Below are 22,853 nucleotides of genomic sequence, written 5' to 3' on the forward strand. Positions count from 1 at the left end.
AAAATACAACAAACTATAATCTTTTCTAATTGGAAAAGAATATTCAGCAATGTTTACAGTGAATTTTTAAACTCTTACCTTCCTGAGCAACTCCAATATTATGAACATAAAACCAATGCCACTTGCATTAGATATGTTAGGAAACACATGCTAGAAACATAGAATTTTTGTTGTTTAAGTCCCTAGGAACAGAAAGTGACTACAAATATTTTGCAAATAGGATACAGGGAAATTGAGTTTTCTGAAATGCATGGAACAGTGTAACACAGAGATTTTATTGCTGAAATGTGATTAGCATACCTCTTGAAGATTAATCAGAAAGTAAGGAAATTATCAAGGGTTCTAAATTTATATCGGTTATGAGAAAAAAAGAAAAAGGTAAACCACGGTGTGTGGTCTAATTCTCTCCTTGGCTATTAACGCCTGATAATTGAATTAAAGAAAAATATACATTGTTAAAATTTCAGTTCAGTTCAGTCGCTCAATAGTGTCTGACTCTTGGTGATCCCGTGGACTGCAGCACGCCAGGCCTCCCTGTCCATCACCAACTCCGGGAGTCTACTCAAACTCATGCCCATTGAGTCAGTGATGCCATCCAACGATATCATCCTCTGTCATCCCCTTCTCCTCTAACATTCAAAATTTCCCAGCACCAGTGGCTTTTCAAATAAGTCAGCTCTTCACATCAGGTGGCCAAAGTATTGGAGTTTCAGCTTCAACATCAGTCCTTCCAATGAACAACCAGGGCTGATCTCCTTTAGGATGGATTGGTTGGATCTCCTTGCAGTCCGAGGGACTCAAGTCTTCTCGAACACCACAGTTTAAAAACATCAATTCTTTAGCAGTCACCTTTCTTTATAGTCCAACTCTCTCATCCATACATCACTACTGGAAAAACCATAACCTTGACTAGATGGATATTTGTTGGAAAAGTAAGGGCTCTTCTTTTTAATATGCTGTCTAGGTTGGTCATAACTTTTCTTCCAAGAGCAGCATCTTTTAATTTCATGGCTGCAGTCACCATCTACAGTGATTTTGGAGCCCCCAAAAATAAAGTCTGCGATTGTTTCCACTATTGCTCCATCTATTTGCCGTGAAGTGATGGGACCGGATGCCATGATCTTAGTTTTCTGAATGTTGAGCTGTAAACCAACTTTTTCACTCTCCTCTTTTACTTTCATCAAGATGCTATTTAGTTCTTCTTCACTTTCTGCCATAAGGTTGGTGTCATCTGCATATCTGAGGTTATTGATATTTCTCCCGGCAATCTTGAATCCAGCTTGTGCTTCATCTAGTGCAGGGTTTCTCATGATGTACTCTGCGTATAAGTTAAATAAGCAGGGTGACAATATACAGCCTTGATGTACTCCTTTTCCTATTTGGAACCAGTCTGTTGTTCCATGTCCAGTTCTAACTGTTGCTTCCTGACCTGCCTACAGGTTTCTGAAGAGGCAGGTCAGGTGGTCTGGTTTCCCATCTCTTTCCAAGTGTTCCCCAGTTTATTGTGATGCACACAGTCAAAGGCTTTGGCATAGTCAATAAAGCAGAAATAGATGTTTTTCTGGAACTCTCCGCTTCTTCGATGATCCAGCAGATGTTGACAATTTGATCTCTGGTTCCTCTGAATTTTCCAAAACCAGCTTGAACATCAGGAAGGTCACGGTTCACGTATTGCTGAAGCCTGGCCTGGAGAATTTTGAGCATTACTTTAGTAGTGTGTGAGGTGAGTGCAATTGTGTGGTAGTTTGAGCATTCTTTGGCATTGCCTTTCTTAGGGATTGGAATGAAAAACCGACCTTTTCCACTCATGTGGTCACAGCTGAAATTTCCAATTTGCTGGCGTATTAAGTGTAGCACTTTCATAGCATCACCTTTTAGGATTTGAAATAGCTCAACTGGAATTCCATCACCTCCACTAGCTTTGTTCATAGTGATGCTTCCTAAGGCCCACTTGACTTCACATTCCAGGATGTCTGGCTCTAGGTTGATGATCACACCATCGTGATTATCTAGGTCATAAAGATCTTTTTTGGACAGTTCTTCTGTGTATTCTTGCCACATCTTCTTAATATCTTCTGTTTCTGTTAGGTCCATAGCATTTCTGTCCTTTATTGAGCCCATCTTTGCATGAAATGTTCCTTTGATATCTCTAATTTTCTTGAAGAGATCTCTAGTCTTTCCCATTCTATTGTTTTCCTCTATTTCTTTGCACTGATCACTGAGGAAGGCTTTCTTATCTCTCCTTGTGATTCTTTGGAACTCTGCATTCAAATGGGTATATCTTTCCTTTTCTCCTTTTCTTTTGGCTTCTCTTATTTTCACAGCTATTTGTAAGGCCTCCTCAGATGGTCATTTTGCTTTTTTTTTGCATTCTTTTTCTTGGGGATGACCTTGCTCCCTGTCTCCTGTACAATGTCATGAATCATATCTAGTCCCTTATATCTATTTCCCAACTCCACTGTATAATCATAAGGGGTATTTTTTAGGTCATACCTGAGTGGTATAGTGGTTTTCCTTGCTTTCTTCAATTTAAGTCTGAATTTGGTTTAAAAATTACTAGAAGGAAAAGTTGCAGCTTTCATATGACTCAAGATTGAATTTTAAATTAACAACAACAACAACAAAACAGCAAACAAATGTCCTCTGTTGTCCATAAGACATTTGGCACTGTTTGGATAAGCTTGAAAATGGTATCTAGAATTGTCTTGTTCAGGCTCCTATAAACTAGAAGCCATGCTGGAATAGGTGGCTAAAACAAGACTCTTTTTTCACCTTTCTGGTAACTGGGAAGTCCAAGGTCAAGAGCCCTGTTAAATGTTTGCATTTTCTTTATATCTCAAGTACATTTTGATTTCAATAAATCCTTTATGAAATCCTTACTATCTGAATTTAATTGACTTCAGAGAAGAATACCTGTATTACATTTGGAGAAGTAAACTGTTAATTATTTGTTGAACATATGATAAAGTATAAATAGGTTTAATTTTCTACATCAAAGTTGCCCTAAGAATTTTTATTGGATTTATTGTTGGCTAATGACTAAGTTAAATAATGTTTATGAAATATCTGGCCCTTTGACACATAGGAAACTGAAGAAATAATAGGTTTGGCTCATTTTTCTCTTTATGTTACAGTTGAGAATACTCTGAATCTAGAACAAGTTGTGCAAAACTTTGTAGTTGGTAATCCTGCACTTCAAAATATCATCTGAGATGTCATTATAATGCCAGTTCTTGCTCATAGGAAAGGCACAATATAGAAAAAAGATTACCAGATTTTGGTCTTAAATCCGTATTCAGTGTTTTGCTCTCTCTTTATAATCTATATATATATAGATATATATGTTTTATATATATTTTATATACATACATGTTTTAATTTTTGACACCTCAGTTTCCATATATATGTTATAATAATACTTTTCAACTTACCATTTTGAGAATAATCTAAAAGTATGACTTTGTAAATTTAATGGCACAATGACTTCATGTTGTAAAGCAATAATAAGTATATTTTTATTAGTAGTAGTATTTCAACCATTGCTAATCTCATTTCTTATTTTTCTGTCTTGCTTCTGCAATCATCATTTGTGTTGCATCTCAGCACATCTCAAACTCTCTGTAGTGAAAGATGTTCTTTAAAAATATATGATGCTTTGCCCTACACACACAAAAAAGTGTTACTGTGATATACTATACTTATTTTAAAACACTAACTATTACTTTTTTGTACTTATCTTGCAGCTGACTTTAACAAGCACTCAGTGATCTATGGGTTTATATTTATAAACCCATTTATATTTATATTCCTCCATTTATATTCTGTGATTTGAGATGATTACTTTTTAAAACTATTTTAATGTGGTATAGGTGATTTACAATGTTGTGTTAGTTTCAGATGGACAGCAAAGTGAATCAGTTGTACATATACATACATCCACTCTTTTATAAGATTTTTTTTCCCACAGAGGCCATTACAGAGTACAGTTTCCTGAGCTATACAATAGGTCTTTATTAGTTATCTACTTCATATACAGTAGTGTGTATATATCAGCCCAAATCTCCCAGTTGATCCCTCCACCTCTTTCACTCTGGTAACCATAATTTGTTTTCTACAGCTGTGACTCTATTTTGTAAATAAGTTCATTTCTACCCTGTTTTAGATTCCACATATAAGCAATATCCTATGATATTTGTCTTTTTCTGTCTGACTTACTTCACTTTATATGACAGTTTTTAGGATTATGATTTTCTCTGGATATATATCCAGAAATGGGATTGCTGGGTCATATGGTAGTTCTTTTTTTAGTTTTTAAAGTAACATCCATATGTTATCCATAGTGGCAATACCGATTTACAGTCCCATCAACAGCGTAGAAGTGTTCCGCTTTCTGTACATCTTCTCCAGCACGTATTGTATGTAGATTTTTTGATGATTTTGAGCTTGAGATGATATCTCATTGTAGTTTCGATGTGCATTTCTTTAATAATTAACAATGTTGAGCATCTTTTCATGATGACTACTTTTTAAATTAAAGCTTAAACAAATAACTCATCTGTGTTTCTTCCATTTAATTTGTTTTAGAATACAAACCCATGGTCTAATTTTTGAGTCCTTCCTACTGAACTTCATTTTATTTCCCATGTCCTGTATAGTTTACGGTTCAGTAAAATGTGACAATTATAATGACATGAATTATTTACTTGTTACTATTACACATACTTTAATCACTTTCACTGTGGCTTATTATGTCTTGTTAAATGTGGCTCTTTATGTCTTGGCAATTTCATTAAGTAACTTCAAACTGTATCACAAGAACTCTGTGTGTGTGTGTGGTGTGTACTCAGTCATTTTCAACTCTTTGCAACCCCATGGACTGCAACCCTTTAGGTTCCCAGTGGATTTTCCAGGCAAGATTACTGGAGTGGGTTGCTATTTCCTACTCCAGGGGATCTTCCCAACCCAGGGATAAAATCTGGGTCTCTTATGTCTCTTGCATTGGCAGGCAGGTTCTTTATCACTGTGCCACCTGGGAACCCCAGCACAAGGACTAACAGAGCATAATTAAAGTTGTTTTTGCAGATATAAAGAGTCCTTGTAAAATATTTTGTAGGAAAGTCTTTATTGGATAAATAATTGTCAGCATGCTGATGGAGTACTTTTTGATGAACTTTCAGTTCTACATTCTTAGAGATAATCAATAGTTGAAAATAAAATTTAACAATAAATGTTATCTGGTATTCTCAGCTAGCTTTCCTAGATTTTCTCTTTCACTTATTATTTTGAACAGTCATTCTTATTTTACTTGTCTAAGCATTTATAAACATGATGTTTATGCCAGTGTTAGATATTTGGTATGATTTTTATATTGCTTATGTCAACGTAATTATATCTGGAACTTCATTTCACTATGATTTTAGTGTAAAAATTGAGTTTGTAATGCAGAGTATATTGCAATACTTATATAATATTTGAACTGTGTTTCAAAAATATATGTACGTAAGTTTTAAGAAAAAAAGCACAATGGCTTTTCTCTGAATGTTGATAGCTTTGTGTTATTTCATTATTTTTCATTATTTGCCCTGAGAAACAATTTGAACAGTAGATATGAAGAACAGTGAAGTGAAGACTACAGCTTTTTGCTTTTTCTATAATTCTATCCAAACATTATTCCTTAAAATATTTGTATATTTATTCACTTGGCTGGTCAGGTCTTTCTTGTGGCACAGGGGATCTTCATTGCATCTTGAGATATCTTTAGTTGCGGCACCCAAACTCTGTCGTTGGGTCACGAGGGCTCTGGAGCCCATGAGCTTAGCAGTTGTGATGCACCAGCTTAGTTGCTTCATGGAGTGGCAGATCTTAGTTCCCTGGCCAGGGATTGAATCCACATCCCCTGCATTGCAAGGTGAATTCTTAACCACTGGAGGACCAGTGAAGTCCTTAAATATGATTATTTTATTCTGTATAGATAGTTCAGTTCAGTTCAGTTGCTCAGTCATATCCAACTCTTTGCGGCCCCATGGACTGCAGCACGCCAGACCTCCCTGTCTATGTCAACTCCCGGAGTTTACTCAAATTCATGTCCATTGAGTCAGAGATGCATTATTTACATGTACATTTTGTAATTTTTCTCATAGATAATATGACTAATCTAGGTTGTTCCAGATTGTTCTATAACCATATGTAGCTAATCAACAATCCCTTAAGGTTAGCCTTCGTGGATCTCAAATAGAATTTGAGATTTTTACCAGAGTTCCTGCAAGTTTTGAGTTTTAAGCTCAAACCTTTATCTCTCCATAACAGATTCTTAAAAATCATTTACGTATGTATATCCAATTGTTCCAGCATCATTTATTGAAAAGAATATGCTTTATTACTTGAAGTTTCTTGGCAATTTTGCCAAAAATCGTTTTGCTGATTGTCAATGTAAGAGTTAGCATATGTACTCAATTCTATTCCCTTTATCTGTATGTGTAAGCTTACTCCAGTACACAGTCTTGCTTGGTGTTACATGTTTGTAAAAATATTAAAATAAAAGGCATGACTTGTCCAATTTTGTTTTTCTCTCATAATATTGTTTTGTTAACTGGGATCTTTTGAAATTCCATGTAAATTTGAGAATAAGCATTTACATTACTGAAAGAATTTCTGTTAGAATTTTAATAGAGATTGCAGTGAATCTGAAGATTACTTTAAGCAGTATTGTCGTCTTAACAATATTAACTCTTCCATTTCATGAACAAGGAATGTGTTTCCATTTGATTAGGTCTTCTTAATTTCATTCATCAAAATTCTGTATTTTTAAGCATGCAAGTCTTTCACCTTTTTAGTTAAATCCATTCCTAGGTATTTTATTATTTTCAGTGCTATCATAAGTGGAAATATTTTTAGATTCATTTTGACTAGTCATTGGAAATATAATTTATTTTTATTTCTCTTCTGCCTGAAACATTGCCAAATATGTTTACCAGTAATTTTTTTATAAGATGCCTTAGGATTATCTATACATAGAATTATGTTATTTTCCAATAGCAATAATTGTATTTCTTCTGTTTCCATCTGGATGCCTTCTATTTCATTTTCTTGCCAATTGTTCTGATTTGTATTTATTACATCATGTTGGATAGTGGTGACAGAGGACATTCTTGTTTTGTTCCTGATCTTAAGAGAAAAGGTCTCAACATTTCACCATTCAGTATTACCTGTGAGTGTTTTTGTAAATGCTCTTTATTGGATTGACAACATTTCTTTCTTCTCTAGTGTATTAAAAGTTGTTAATTAGAAGTGTTAGTCTACTCAGATGACTGTGTTGGGGTTTTTTTTGGTTATTGATTTTACTAATATGGCTCACTGCATTGATTTCTGGATGTATAACCAACCTTTCATTTCTTACATAAATCCCCTCAAGTTACAGTGTATATTTTATATATTGCTAGATTTTGTGTCTATATTAATAAGCAAATTGGTCTGTAGTTTTCTTTTGACATATTTGCATTGTTTTGCTATTAAAGTAATACTGGTTTCATAAAATTGTCTGTGAATCTCCCTTTTTTTTAATTTTGGAAGAGCTTTTTTTAATAAATTCTACTAATTCTTTTTTTTTCAATTTTATTTTTTAAATATAATTTTATTTATTTTAATTGGAGGCTATCTATTAATTCTTTGTTAAATGTTTGCTAGAATTACTGGTACATCCGTCTCTGCTAGGATTTTTCTTCGTGGGAAAATATCATCATCATCATTTTACTTGTGGGTTTATTTTAATTTCTACTTGTTTTTGAATAAGTTTTGATCATTTTTATTTTTCTAGCAATTTTCCCATTTCATCTAAATTATCTAATTTGTTGGCATTTTATGTCCATAATATCCTTTTCTGTTTCTGCAAGAAAGTAGTAATAGTTTGTCTTTTATTCTTAATATTAGTAATTTGTGTCTTCTATCTTTTTTCTTAGTCAGTTTCACTGTTTATCTTTCAAATTGCTTACTTTTGGTTTCATTTATTTTTCTATGTTGTGTTTTTATTTACTATTTAATTGATTTCTACACTAAAATGTATCATTCACTTCCTTCTGCTTACTTTAGAATTACCACTTATGTTTCAAGGGTGTCAACTTAGAAGATTAAATTATTGATTTGTGTATTAATTTGCCATGACTGCCATAAGGAAGTACCACAGACTGGATGGCTTAAAAACCAGAAATGTATTTTCTCAGAATTCTGGAAGCATGAAGCTTGAGGATCAAAGTGTCAACATGGTTGGTTTATTCTGAGGCCTCTCTTCTTGACTAGTAGATGGCCATCTTCTCTCTGTGTCTGACAGGGTCTTCACTCTGTACATGTTCACGTTCAAATTTCCTCTGCTTATATGGATAATAGTAGTATTGGATTATGGCTACCTCCAATGATCTCATTTAAGCTTAATTAAATGCTTAAAATATTTCTACAAACATAGTCTAAGGGAGAGTTCCCTGGCCATCCAGTGGTTAGGACTTGGTGCCTTCACTGCAGTGGCCTCCGGTTCAATCCTTGGGGGAAGAGGGAGCTAAGATCCCACAACCTATGCACCACCCTGCCAAATACATTCTAAGGAATGTGGGTTAGAATTTCAACGTATGACGTTTCACGGGGAAACAATTGTCTATATAAAAATTTGAGATCTTTCACTTTTGTATGGGTGTTTGTAGATATAAATTACCCTCTAAGCACTGATTTAGGGGTAACCCTTCATAGCTCAGTTGGTAAAGAATCTGCCTGCAATGCAGGAGACCCCAGTTCAATTCCTGGTTCAGAAAGATTCCCTGGAGAAGGGATAGGCTACCCACTCCAGTATTCTTGGTCTTCTCTTGTGGCTCAGCTGGTAAAGAATCCATCTGCAATGCAGGAATTCTGGCTTCAGTCCCTGGGTTGGGAAGATCCTCTGGAGAAGAGAAAGGCTACCCACTCCATTAATCTTGCTTCGAGAATTCCATGGACTGTATAGTCCATGAGGTCACAGAGTTGTACATGACTGAGTGGCTTTCACTCAAGACTTTTGATACGCTGTGTTTTCATTGTCATTCATCTCAAAGTGTTTTTTAATTCTTGTCATTTCTGTTTTGACCCATTGATTACTTAGTCATATGGTATTTAATTTGTACATATTTGGCACTTTTCCAAATGTGTTTATGTTACTAACCTCTAATTTAATTTCATTGTTCTAAAAGAAATTAAGGTGTAGGATTTAAATCTCTCTGAAAATTCTGGGGCTTATTTTATGGTATACCTTATTCTTGAAGAATGTTTCAAGTGATTCATATGGATTTGAGAAGAATATGTAATCTGCTATTGTTTGGTGGAGTGTTTTATAGATATCTGTTAGATCTCACTGGCTAGTAGAGTTGTTCAAGTCTTCTATTTCCTTTTTGATCTTCTGCAATGATAGTTCTTCTGTCCATTATTGAAGTCTTCCGCAATTGTTTTTAATGCTTATTTTTAGTTATCTACGTGTATGCATGCTAAGTCGCTTCAGTCATGTGCAAATCTTTGTGACCCTATGGACTGTAACCTCTCTGGCTCCTCTGTCCATGGGATTCTCCAGGTAAGAATATGGGAGTGGGTTGCCATGCCCTTCTCCAGGGCATCTTGCCAGTCCAGGGATCAAATCCTCATCTCTTATATTTCCTGCAATGGCAGGTGGGTTCTTTACCACTAGCACCACCTGGTCTTCCTTCAATTCTGTTTTTGTTCCATGCACTTTGGGTCTCTGTTATTAGGTGTAAATATTTATATAATGCTTGAACGTGTGAAAGTATTAGTTGTTCAGTGGTGTCGGACTCTGTGACCCCATGTACTATGGCCCACCAGGCTCCTCTGTCCATGGAATTCTCCAGGTAAGAATAAAGAAGTGGGTCGCCATTTCCTTCTCCGGGGACTCTTCTCGACCCAGGGACTGAACCTGGGTCTCCTGCATTGCAGGCAGATTCTTTACCATCACAGCTACCACGGAAGCCCATATAATGCTTACATTTAGCAATTAATTGATACATGATTATAAAATGTCCCCTTTTATCTCTAAAACATTTTTTGTTTTAAATTCTACTTTTGTGTGATGTTCATGTGGTCATTTCACCTTTCTTATGGTTGTTTGCATGGTATATCTTTTTTTCCCTATTCTTTTACTTTTGAAATGTATGCATCTTTATATCTAAAGAGCATCTCTTGTAAAAAGCTTATGATTGATTCCTTTTTTCTTTCTCCAATCTGGCAACCTGTGCCTTTGCATTGAACTTTTTTATCCATATGTATTTATTGTCATTTATCTGAACTTACATCTGCTTATTGACTTTTCCCCAATATGTCCTGTATCTTACTTTTTGTTTCTCTGTTTTTCTTTGCTACTTTCTTTACCATTAATAGAATATTTTCTAATGTAACATCTTTTCTTCCAAGGATACTTGCTCCTAGACAGCATATTAAAAAGCAGACACAGTACTTTGCCAACAAAGGTCCGCATAGTCAAAGCTATGGTTTTTCTAGTAGTCATGTATGGATGAAATTTGGATCATAAAGAAGGCTGAGCACCAAAAATTGATGCTTTCAAATTGTGGTGTTGGAGAAGACTCAAGAGTCCCTTGAAAAAAATCAAGCCAGTCAACTACAATGGGTCTTCCACCATGCTGAAATGGAGGGTAAGGGAAGGGAGGCAGTGGTAAGAATGGCTCAAATGTCACAAACTTTTCTCTTCGTACCAATATTCGGTAAGTTTTCACTAAGGATGTGTATTAATTTGCTTTACCCCATTAGGAAAATTTCCAGAGACTTTATAATTATTCTTTTTTTATATATACATTTTTCACCAGGTAGTTGTTTCAATGAGGTCTTAGCCCATGGAACTCCTCACACTCATAATTCTTTTATTTTTTAATTTTATTTATTTATTTTATTTTTTTCACAATTCTTTTCAAAGTTCATTCTCACAGGGTGGCACATATATGTATAACAAGTATATAGCTCTTGTGGTATGACTACTATGAATTAAATTAATATTTTAATGGCTATTAGAGCCTATTGTGTCCAAGAGAAAAATAATCTTGGCTGGAAGTAAAACCATGGGAGTTTAGCCACGGGAGAAATTATATCATAAAACAAACAAACAACTCTGCAATGATCTGGTAGTCACAGAAATCTCATATTCCAAAATTATAACCTATGAGAAATCTTTAAAACTTTCTGTTTTCCTATTCATCTTTTTCTTTCCAACTTTCTTTGTAAAGTCAGAGAATTATTTCATCTTATATACTACACATGAGACCAAAATGGTTTTCATGATATTCTCTTCAGTCAGTTCAGTTCAGTTGCTCAGTTATGTCCGACTCTTTGAGACCCCATGAATCACAGCACGCCAGGCCTCCCTGTCCATCACCAACTCCTGAGTTTACTCAAACTCATGTCCATCAAGTTGGTAATGCCATCCAGCCATCTCATCCTCTGTCATCCCCTTCTCCTCCTGCCCCCAATCCCTCCCAGCATCAGGGTCTTTTCCAATGAGTCAACTCTCCGCATGAGGTGGCCAAAGTATTGGAGTTTCAGCTTCAACATCAGTCCTTCCAATGATATTCTCTTAGAGGGATTCTACTGTTGATGATAGCCAACAAGGTAAACATCTCCTTGTTGGAATTTTGAATGTTTCTTATCAAATCACAAACTAAACATTGTTAAGACTCTCATATACTATAATATAGATATGCACATCAATACAGTTATTCTCATATGTTTTGGTTCTGGCTTCATAGAAAATATTAATAGAAAATGGTAAGTATGTTTTAAGAATGGTGATCATCTTACTTTAGTCAATCCTTGAATTTAAATAATAGCCTTTAGCAGTAAAGGTTGTATCTTGACACCTGTGATTCAGCTGCATCCTTTCTTGTAATGGCCTCTGCAAGAACATGCTTTTCATAAATATTATAGCAAAAGTCTTACCTTGAAGCAGTTGGATTTTACAACATAAGTTAAAGGAGAAATGAAAAAATACAGTCATACCTGTATGTGTTATGCCTACAAGGTTTCAATGAAAATGAGATTAAAGCAATGCAAGTTCAGGATATTTTGACCAATTGTTACTAAGATATTCAATAAATACTGTAAACCCCAAAATAGGATATTGGGAGCACTAAGGCAGCACTCCAAATGTGTGTATAGAATAACAAATTAGGAACATGAAAAGCATACAAAAAATCAACTATTTTTGAACATTTTGGAAAAAAAATCACCCCACAATACAATCAAAGATGTGTTTTCAGGGTGATGATTGAGTAGCTGCTATTAGAGCAACTAGTCTTCCTGAAAATAACTAAAAGCAATGAAAAAATGTAAGGAATTGATGGTACTGGAGAATAAATAGAGCTGGTATATACTGGAGGAGTGCTGTCCCTCATCAGAAAAAAATATAGCTTAAGGATGAGCAACTAACTTGCAAGCATTTTGATCCAAAGACATGTTCTAGTTTTACAATGTGGGTTAGTCAAATCCCAAATACTCTGTAGTTCTCTTTGAAGAACCAAGTCTTCAAATAGTTAAGAATATATACACAAACATCTTAGAAAGGAGAAAACTGTAGAGAGTTTCCAATTCTTTGTATAAAGTGAAAGTGAGAGTGTTAGTCACTCAGTCATGTCCAATTTTTTGTGACCCCATGGACTGTAGCCCTCGCCACCCCACCCCCCGCCACCCCTCCAGAATCCTCTGTCCATAGAATCTTCCAGGCAAGAATACTGGAGTGGATTGCTATTCCCTTCTGGTTCATCTCTGAACTATACATTCCTGGTATCCCAAGCCAGACTAAAATAACTGACCTGATGGTTTTTGCTTTGAGGCTAAATTCAGCCTGCCATCTTTGGGAAATATAACAGAAAACAAATTGTCCAAATTATATAATTCAAAATGTCTAGGATAGGATCCAAACTATTAGTTATATAAGAAGCAGCAAATATAATACACACTGAAGAAAAAGGCAGTAAGTGGAGACCAATGAAGAACCAACTTAGATGTTGGAATGAACGTACCAGATACTACCATATCTGTGCTCAAGAAGATAAAAGAAAATGTTTTTATAGGGAAAAAATAAAATAAAGTAGTGAAAGATACAAAATAAGAAATTGTAACAAAACATCACTTGGAGAGACTTAAGACTGGAGGCGATAGAAAATCAAGTGAGGAATAGAAAATAGAGCAATAAAATAGTTATCCAATCTGAAGGATAAAAAAGAAATAAGGTTGGAAAATTAATAAAGAGAATATCAGAAACTTGTGAAGCAATATAAATGTACTTAACTTAGCCATAATTGGACACCTAGAAGAGCAGGGGAATTAAAATATAGGGAAATTATTTTAAGAGAGCATTTAGTCGGTACCCCAGATTTTTGAAAGATGTAAATTTAGACCAGGAAGAAAATCAGAACAGCATATTTAATAAGAAAAGAAATCATACCAATCAAACTATAGGCAAATTTCTGAAGTTCAAAACGAAGGTTATATCTTCAAAGGGGGCTGAGAAAGGCAATTCAATGTATATAGGGCAAGAGTAATTTCAATAGCTGGTCAATTTTTATCAGAAACAATGAACGCTAGAAAATAGAATGATATCTGTAACTTCTAAAAAGGAAAACACAGGCTCCCCCAAAACACCAAAACAATAAAAAACAATTTTATGTGCAGTGGCCATGCCTACATTGATGAATGTAGGTGAACTAGATATTTTCAAATAGAAAACTTGCATAATTAAAACTATCAAAAGCATTATATCAAGCAAAAGGGAAATTATACAGGGCATTCTGAAGAGAACAAAGAGCACAAGAAATGTAAGTTAAAATAAAAATACTTAAGCAAAAATGAAAGCTATGTTTCCCTATGTATTTCTTAAAATAAGGACTGCTTAAAGAAAAATTGCAACATTGTCTGGTGAGGTTTATGATCAATAGAGGTTTCCTACATATGATGATAACAGCACAAAAATGAGAGATGTGATAAACTGTCCTACAGCATTGTATGGTTTCTACTTTTTCCATGAACTTTTTTTTCATTTATTTTTATTAGTTGGAGGCCAATTACTTTACAATATTGTAGTGGTTTTTGTCAAACATTGACATGAATCAGCCATGGATTTACATGTATTCCCCATCCCGATCCCCCCTCCCATCTCCCTCTCCACCCGATCCCTCTGGGTCTTCCCAGTGCACCAGGCCCGAGCGCTTGTCTCATGCATCCACATGAACTTTTAAAGTATTAACTCTAAGTAGACAGTGAAAAGTTATAAATGTGTATTAGAATCCCCAAACAACAACAAAACTAATGCAAATAGATAAATGCTAAAATGCCAAGAGATAAAATATAATTCTAATAAAGTTTTCACTTATTCAAATGAAGGCAGTGGAGGAGGAAAAATGAAACTAAAAGTAGAGGGGTAAAAAAAGAAAAAGAAAATGCTAGATATAATCCAGGCAAATGGATACTTTCTTTAAATGGTAATGGACTAAACACTCATATTAAAAACTAAAGAATTAAAAACAAAATGAAGAAAATTGTAAAACTATGCTGTCTGCAAGAGACATATTTTAAATGTAAAATACAGATAGAATGAACATGAAAGAATGCAAGCAGAAGGTAAGTGTAAGAAAAAATGAAATGATTGCATTACTGTCAGATATTTCCAAGTAAAAGATATGATTAGAAATAAAAAAGGACATGTATAAAATGTCAACACATCATGAAGACAAGGAAATCATAAATAGGTTCTGAATAGTAGAGCTTAAATATAAACCAAAATTTATTAAATTAAAAAGACAAAAGCTAGTTTGAGGTTTTAATGCTATTCTCTCATCTTTTGATAGAACTAGATAGAGAAATAAAAAAAAAAACATAAATTATTTGAAATACTCTATTAACCAGCTTAACCAAATTAAAATGTATAAAACACACTCAACTGAGAAGACACTTTTCAAGAGCACATGCAATAGTCATCAAAATTAAATGCTATTTCTATCATAGAACATTTATCAATAAACTCAAAAAGACTGAAAAATACAGAGTATACACTCTTATCACAAGGGGATAAATTAAAAACAAGCTATTTAAAACACCAAGTAATTGGAAATTAAACTACACGCTACTAAATAGTCTGTGGGTCAAAAATAAATCACGAAGAAATTCAAAAGACATTTAAGTGTGAATAATGATGAAAACTGCATTATTACACATAATTGTGAATCAAAAGTGCATTCATATGTTTACTTTGAACTTGAAATACTTGATGTAGATATGACATGCATATTTTTTTAATAAAATCTGAGGATGTTTATATTTTACCTTATTTTCCATTAATTATTTTCATTATACTTGAGATGGCTTTGATATGATATTTTCATTGAACATAAGCACATAATTGGTTTGTGCTGCAAGGATTATAAGTTACAATTTTTGTGATCTAAATCCATCATGTCACAAATGTCAACTTTCTCTTTGTTCTCTTATTCTGAATTTAATGCTGCTAGAATTATTAAACTACAACCTATATATCCCCTCAGATCCATGTGTTATTGTTTTCTTTTCTGACATATTTCCCCTTATTTTAGTAGATATAAGAGCCCAGTTGGTTATATAATACCTTTATTTCTTTCCAGTGTCTATATATATACAGGCAAGGGTGAAAATTTTTTGAGAACAGAATAATCATTTTATAAATCATTGAAGCAATTGAGGAAATAAACCATAACAATAGCATTTTGTAAAAGTTAGAATACAAAGTTATATTTAGATTAAAACTTGAATATTTTATTGCTTCTTGTCAATACAAATGTTCTCCTATCCAAAGGACTACTTTATCTCTTATATTTCCCTGTTCTTATACAAACCATTATGCAGTGTCAGAAAGATCAGAGCTTTGCTGTGAAGTTCCCCAAATCTATTCTCATTGAGCATGTCTTGTAATCTATTATTTTCTTGTGCAACCAATTGCTATGCTGAGAGTAATTACAGTGGTAAATGATGTTTCTATTATATGTAATTTCATTTCATACTTTATTCTCTCTTATCAAGAACAGTATGACATAGCTTTGACAAAAAGCTTCTCAACCCCATTCATGTGATTTTAAGAATGCTTAAAAAAAATTCTAACTAATTAACCCCAAATGTAAAAAGTATAGTGTTTGCTATTAAAATATAAATTATAAAAAACATAATTTTTGTTACATACACATATTCTATACACACACACACACACACACATATATATATATATATATATATATATATATATATATACACACTCAACATGGAGATACAAACAAGTAGATAACTGTAAACATGTTATGATATTGTCAACACAGGTTGTGGTGAATTATCAGAAAACATATTTGACAAAGAGCAATGTATACATGTGTGAGTGTGCTAAGTCGCTTCAGTTGTGTCTTTCTCTTTGGGACTCTATGGACCTTTGTCGATCAGGTTCCTCTGTCCATTGGACTCTCCAGACAAAGACACTGGAGTGGGTTGCCACGCTCTCCTCCAGGGGATCTTCGCCTCCCAGGGATCGAACCCGAATCTCTTATGTCTTTCACATTAACAGGTGGGTTCTTTACCACTAGTGTCACCTGGGAAGCCCCAGTGTATACAAGGATATCTGAAAAATAAGGATGTTTTAGACAGGTTATAAAAAGGGAAACTTATATAAGCCAGAAAAATTAAAAGTGCCTTAGCAAAAGGAGGGACTTCCCTGGTGGCTCAAATGGTCAAGTATCTGTCAGGAATGAAGGAGACCCAAGTTTGACCCCTGGATTGGGAAGATCCCCTGGAGAAGAAAATGGCAGCCCACTCCAGTATTCTTGCCTAGAAAATTCCATGGACTGAGAAGCCTGGTGAGCTACAGTCCATGGAGTCACAGAGAATTAGACACGACTGAGTGACTAACACTTTAGTAAAAGGAACAGAATGTGCAAAGACCCAAAGGTAAATGGGAGCATAGACTTTTGGGGAAGAAAAACGTAATCCTGGAAGCAGATACGGCAGAGAAACAGAGAAGCCGGATGATCAAGAGTCCTATAAGCATGTAAGAAAGTTAGATATCCTGAGAGAAAATAGGGAGACAAAGAATATGTTTAAGGAGTGAAGGAATTTGATAACATTTAATATGTAGCACTGGTATGTTTGCTCGCTGATCAAATACACATGAGGAGGAAAGAGGCATATCAGGTGTGACACTGTTTCTTGTTCATAAGTGAACATCTGCAGTCACCTTTCCCTGAAAGAGAGAACTTAGGAGAAGTGTAGTTTCCTTAATTATTTCTGTCATTCATGACTGAATTAAGGTTTGGATATATATATTTTTTGGCATTTTGAGACACTTACATTCACGTGGATAGAAATTTCTTTATCTCTAACAGAGCTCAGGTCAAATATTTTGCAATCATCAGCACAAGGATGGCATTTGAAGCCACTGACAATGAATGAGATCACTCAAGGAGCCTGTAAATGAAAGAAGAGACTCAAAGACCTAGTCTCTAGAGGAGAGAAAACATAATATAAAAACTTCATATCTGACAAAAGGAAAGGTCTTAATAGAGTTTGCACATGAGAAGAAAACTGGAAGATCTTGTTCTTTAGAGTTAGGGAAAATAATACCTATTATGTTAAACTTGCTTATTGATGAGTATACTTTTTAGCGTGGAGTCATCTTCTTTATGCTTCTTTAAAATGTTTTATTTTGCCATATTAATTCTATGTATGTTTGTATGTATCTGTCATCTATCTGCTTATTCATATATTACATGTATGTTTGCATTTATGCACATACTCTAAAAGAATGATACTTACAAAAGTTCATCAGATAGAAAAATTACTGATTTCTTATGAATTTGTTTTTGAGAAAGAAAAAAAAAAATGTAAAAAGAAGACTGAGAAACAACAAGAAAGAAAACAAGAAAGATCAACATTTCTATCTGTTGATCACAATTTTGGAAGATCAAAATGAAAAGTCACTAATCAACATATTTTCCATTTTACAATTTTAATTACATAGTCTACATCATCCAAGACCTTGGATATAGTTTGGAGGAACTGTTAAATATCTGATGTAATTAAATTACAGTGAAGTGTAAATGTATGGACTTTATATAGCAAATAAAACCAGTCCAAAAATGTTAAATTATATTGGGAACACTTTGTTAAGAATGTATTGTTTTATGTTATTATTGCTGCTTTCTGATTTTTGGAAAAGAGGTGAAATGCATTGATCAATTGGTTGCATTAGTGTTGCTGAGAAAATTTCATAGCTTTTGTGTAGAAAAAAAAATTTTAAGTATTTTTACTAGAAATTTTTGATAATTTTTAAAAACTACATTTTGTTAAAAATTTATTTCTATGGATATTTAGGGTAATTTAAGAAAGGTTTTGAAAAGTCAGATTTTTCTAAGTCATAATATGCATAGGGTAAAATCACTCTTACATTTATTAAGTTCTATGAATTTGACAAATGCATATTGCTGTGTAATGAACACTATAAGAAAGACATATTTCCAGCACTTACAAAGTTCCTTTGTGGCACTTTGTAGTCAATCAATTTTCTGTACTCTTAGCCTCTGGCAAATACTGCTCTTTTCTGTCATTATGATACTGTCTTTTCCCAGATGTCAGATATACAGCATGTAGCCTTTACAATCTGAGTTCTTTCATTTAACAAAATGCAATTGGGACTCATCTATGTCATTTCATGTTATCAGTAGTCCATTTATTTTAATGCATAAGTAGTGATCCATTGAGTGAATGCAGCATTCAGTTAAGTTCAGTTCAGTTGCTCAGTCGTGTCTGACTCTTTGCAACTCCATGAACTGCAGGACTCCAGGCCTCCCTGTCCAATACCAACTCCCGGGATTTCCTCAAACTCAAGTCCATTGAGTCGGTGATGCCATCCAACCACCTCATCCTCTGTCGTCCCCTTCTCCTCCTTCAATCTTTCCCAGTATCAGGGTCTTTCCAACTGAATCAGTTCTTCACATCAGGTGGCCAAAGTATTGGCGTTTCAGCTTCAGCATCAGTCCTTCCAATGAATATTTAGGACTGATTTCCTTTAGGATGGACTGGTTGGATCTCCTTGCAGTCCAAGGGACTCTCAAGAGTCTTCTCCAACACCACAGTTCAAAAGCATCAATTGTTCGGCGCTCAGCTTTGCTTCTAGTGCAACTCTCACATCCATACATGACTACTGGAAAAACCATAGCTTTGACTAGACTAGATGCAGCATAGATTTTATCTATTCACCAATTAATGGACATCTCATCTATTTCCAGTTTTGTGAAAGCATGAATTAAACTCAATAAACACTGGCATCCAAACTTTTGGGTGGAGATGCTTTTTTTTTCTTTTGGGTAAATACTTAGGAGTGTGGTTTTGGTTGATATAATTGTATGTTTAAATGTATTAAGAAACTTCCAGATTATTTCCCAAGCTGCCTAAAATTTTGGCATTTCTGCCAGCAATATATGAGTGTTATCATTGATCTACATCCTTGCTAAACATTACATTCTATATTTCCCCCCTCTTTGTCATTCATAAAGGTGTGTAGTGACATCTCACTGTGGCTTGAATTTCCATGCTTCTAATCAGGACTGGAACAATATTAGGCAAATATGATCACCAGTAGGTAAGAGCAAGAACTAGTTTGTATTGCCGTCATGGAAAGTAGCAGAATAGTTTAGAAGGGGGTTAAGAGAATGAAAGAAAGGAAATGATTTATGAACAAAATGACAAATTTAAATTACCTAGCATAGAAACGGAGAAGGCAATGGCACCCCACTCCAGTACTTTTGCCTGGAAAATCCCATGGATGGAGGAGCCTGGTCGGCTGCAGCCCATGGGGTCGCTAAGAGCCGGACATGACTGAGCGACTTCACATCCACTTTTCACTTTCATGCATTGGAGAAGGAAATGGCAACCCACTCCAGTGTTCTTGCCTGGAGAATCCCAGGGACGGGGGAGCCTGGTGGGCTGATGTCTATGGGGTCGCACAGAGTCGTACACGACTGAAGTGACTTAGCAGCAGCAGCAGCATAGAAACAGGAGAACTGCTAGGTAATTCTTCAGTTCAGTTCAGGCACTCAGTCGTGTTGGACTCTGCGATCCCATGAGCCTCAGAACGCGAGGCTTCCCTGTCAAACACCAACTCGCGGAGTCCTCCCAAACCCATGTCCCTTGAGTCGGTGATGCCATTCAAACATTTTATCCTCTGTCGTCCACTTTTCCTCCTGCCCTAAATTTTTGCCAGCATCAGGGTCTTCTCAAATGAGTCAGCTCTTCGCATCAGGTGGCCAAAGTATCAGTGCATCAGTTTCAACATCAGTCCTTCCAATGACAACCCAGGAGATTTTTTTTAGGATGGACTGGTTGGATTTCCTTGCAGTCCAAGGGACACTCAAGAATCTTCTCCCACACCACAGTTCAAAAGCATCAATTCTTTGGTGTTCAGCTTTCTTTATAGTCCAACTCTCACATCCAACCATGTCTACTGGAAAAACATAGTCCTGACTATATGGACCTTTGTTGGCAAAGTAATGTCTCTGCTTTTTAATATGCTGTCTAGGTTGGGCATAACTTTCCTTCCAAGGAGTAAGCATCTTTTAATTTTATGGCTGCAATCACCATCTGCAGTGATTTTGGAGCCCAGAAAATTAAAATCAGCCGCTTTTTCCACTGTTTCCCCATCTATTTGCCATGAAGTGGTGGCACTGTATGCCATGATCGTAGTTTTCTGAATGTTGAGCTTGAAGCCAAACTTTTCACTCTCCTCTTTCACTTTCATCAAGAGGCTCTTTAGTTCTTCTTCAAATTTTGCCATAAGAGTAGTGTCATCTTCATATCTGAGGTTATTGATATTTCTGCCGGTAATCTTGATTCCAGCTTTTGCTTCTTCCAGCCCAGCATTTCTCATGATGTACTCTGCATATAAGTTAAATAAACAGGGTGACAATATACAGCCTTGATGTACTCCTTTTCCTGTTTGGAACAGACTGCTGCTGTTCCATGTCCAGTTCTACCTGTTGCTTCCTGACCTGCATACAGCTTTCTCAAGAGGCAGGTCAGGTGGTCTGGTATTCCCATCTCTTTCAGAATTTTCCACAGTTTATTGTGATCCACACAGTCAAAGGCTTTGGCATAGTCAATATAGCAGAAATAGTTTTTCTGGAACTCTCTTGTTTTTGCAATGATCCAACAGATGTTGGCCATTTGATCTCTGGTTCTTCTCTGCCTCTTCTAAAACCAACTCAAAAATCTGGAAGTTCATGGTTCATGTATTGCTGAAGCCTGGCTTGGAGAATTTTGAACATTACTTTACTAGTGTGTGAGATGAGTGCAATTGTTCTATAGTTTGAATATTCTTTAGCATTACCTTTCTTTAGAATTGGAATGAAAACTGACTTTTTCTAGTCCTGTGGCCACTGCTGAGTTTTCCAAATTTGCTGACATATTGAGTGCAGCACTTTCACAGCATCATCTTTTAGGATTTGAAATAGCTCAACTGGAATTCTATCACCTCCACTAGCTTTGTTCATAGTGTTGCTTCCTAAGGCCCACTTAACTTCATATTCCAGGATGTCTCACTCTAGGTGAGTGTGAGTGATCACACCATTGTGATTATCTGGGTCTTTTTTGTACAGTTCTTCTGTGTATTCTTGCCACCTCTTCTTAATATCCTCTGCTTCTGTTAGGTCCATGCTAGGTTTGTTCGTAGTGATCCTTCCAAAGGATGACTTTACTTCACATTCCAGGATGTCTGGCTCTAGGTGAGTGATTGCACCATCGTGATTATCTGGGTCGTGGAGATCTTTTTAGTACAGTTGTTCTGTGTACTCTTGCCACCTCTTCTTAATATATTCTGCTTCTGTTAGGTTCCTACCCTTTCTGTCCTTTATTAAGCCCATCTTTGCATGAAATGTTCCCTTGGTATCTCTAATTCTTTTGGAGAGATCTTTAGTTTTCCCCATCCTATTGTTTTCCTCTATTTCTTTGCATTGATCGCTAAGAAAGGCTTTCTTATCTCTCCTTGCTATTCTTTGGAAGTCTGCACTCAAATGGGTATATCTTTCCTTTTCTCCTTTGTTTTTCACTTCTCTTCTTTTCACAGCTATTTGTAAGGCCTCCTCAGGCAGCCATTTTGCCTTTTTGCATTTCTTTTTCTTGAGGGTGATCTTGATCCCTGTCTCCTGTACAATGTCATGAACCTCCATCCATAGTTCATCAGGCACTCTGTCTATCAGATCTAGTCCCTTATATCTATTTCTCACTTTCACTGTATAGTCATAAAGGGATTTTATTTAGATCATACCTGAATGGTCTAGTGGTTTTCCCTACTTTCTTCAATTTCAGTCTCAATTTGGCAATAAGCAGTTCATGATCTGAGACATAGCCAGTTCCTGGTATTGTTTTTGCTGACTATATGAGCTTCTCCATCTTTGGCTGCAAAGAATATAATCAATCTGATTTAGGTGTTGACTATCTGGTGATGTCCGTGTGTAGAGTCTTCTCTTGTGGTGTTGGAAGAAGATGTTTGCTGTGACCAATGGGTTCTCTTGGCAGAACTCTATTAACCTTTGCCCTGCTTCATTCCATACTCCAAGGCCAAATTTGCCTGTTACTCCCGGTGTTTCTTGACTTCCTACTTTTGCATTCCTGTTCCCTATAATAAGAAGGACATCTTTTTGGGGTGTTCATTCTAAAAGGTCTTGTAGGTCTTCATGGAACCTTTCAGCTTCAGCTTCTTCAGCATTACTGGTTGGGGCATAGGCTTGGATTACCATGATATTGAATGGTTTGCCTTGGAAACGAAC

At 35.4% G+C, this 22,853-nt stretch overlaps 1 long non-coding RNA gene across 1 annotated transcript; it reads right to left on the reverse strand.

Moving 5' to 3' along the window:
• Window positions 1-1,876: 1,876 nt before the first annotated feature.
• LOC122687509 lies at window positions 1,877-21,879 on the reverse strand. Its single transcript, XR_006339162.1, has 3 exons — window positions 21,788-21,879; window positions 19,834-19,839; window positions 1,877-1,955 (listed from the first exon to the last, which is right to left on the reverse strand). It is a non-coding gene; the product is annotated as an uncharacterized LOC122687509 (long non-coding RNA).
• Between the last annotated feature and the right edge of the window lie 974 nt (window positions 21,880-22,853).

Source organism: Cervus elaphus, chromosome 31 (genome assembly GCF_910594005.1).
Source record: "Cervus elaphus chromosome 31, mCerEla1.1, whole genome shotgun sequence".
NCBI lineage: Eukaryota > Metazoa > Chordata > Mammalia > Artiodactyla > Cervidae > Cervus > Cervus elaphus.